The sequence below is a fragment of the Bison bison genome, unplaced genomic scaffold (genome assembly GCF_000754665.1).
Source record: "Bison bison bison isolate TAMUID 2011002044 unplaced genomic scaffold, Bison_UMD1.0 scf7180017864368, whole genome shotgun sequence".
Lineage (NCBI taxonomy): Eukaryota > Metazoa > Chordata > Mammalia > Artiodactyla > Bovidae > Bison > Bison bison.
The window spans coordinates 6,022,110-6,023,429 of record NW_011494940.1 but is presented as its reverse complement, the minus strand read 5'-3'; positions in this window follow the sequence as shown (position 1 = coordinate 6,023,429).

Genomic DNA, 1,320 nt, shown 5'->3' with positions numbered 1-1,320 from the left:
GTTAGCATCCGTCTCAGAACTGAAGAGGAAGGACTACAGATGACTAAGCTGTAGTTAAGTCTATTGTCTCCATTTTTGGTAATTTCCTGAGTGTAAATTCAAATACAAGTAGATTGTATTTCTTTATTCAATGCTTGATTGATTGATTTGCACTTTGAATATTTTATTAGGCCTTTCCAGTTAATTTGCTTGGGCCAAAGCAAGGTGTCAGCTTAAACCACTTTTAGGTGTATAAAGTGTGTGTGTGTGTGTGTGTGTGTGTGTGTGTGTGTGTTCTGGTCTCAGGTGAAAACTCTATGTATAAATAAATGTGCAGCCTATTGCATTCTTATCTCTATTCTATTTCTATAGTAAAAATATGAAATGTTTTATTTATACGTTTTTATTGTTGCTTAGTATTTTGAACAGTTACTGTTGTTTGCTCTGAAGTATGCTAAGGAGTACAAGTTGTATTTATTGCCAAATAAAAAGGTTCCAGTGATGTGGTCCCTGACTACTTCCTCTTTTCCATTCTCTGCATTCTACTCTACTATTTTCCCCACTGATGCCCTGTTTTTGACAACACTGGCCTTGCTTTTCCTCAAGCAAATTCCATTTCTTCCCTATCCAAAGACTGCAACTGTTGTTCTTCTGGAAATGCTCTTCCTGTAGGTCTGCATGGCTTGCTACCTCCCTTGTTTGAGCTTGACCAGTGCTGTTCAAATCACACAATGAAATCCTCAACCCCCTCCCTTTCCTCCTCCTCCTTAAAGGCACTTTAAGTCTCTACCCTCTTCTTCCCTCTCCAGCCTAAATTTCCTACTTTTCACACACATACACACACATACACACACACACATATACAAACTGAGAAGAGATAATAACATTAGGGCTTTGCTTCTTAGAATTAACTTAAGTCCGTTTCTGTGCCTGCAAATAAAATATAGTTAAGAGTGAGTTGAGTTCTTTCAGGAGTTTCCTCTGTTTCCTCTGTTTTTCTCTTGATACCTCTATATTTTTTTCAGGCAATGACACTTTGTTTCGTTTACAAATATATTGAATATCTGTCAAGACCACTATTTTGTTATTGCCCTTTGTGAATTTCCTTTTCTACTTTGCTTGTTCTTTCAGGTAAAATTTTTTGTTTTATTAATGTTGCCAGAACATTCTAAGTAAATTACTATTTATAGAAATAAAATGTTTTTTTTTTAATTTTATTTTATTTTTAAACTTTACAATATTGTATTAGTTTTGCCAAATATCAAAATGATTCCACCACAGGTATACATGTGTTCCCCATCCTGAACCCTTCTCCCTCCTCCCTCCCCATACCATCCCTCT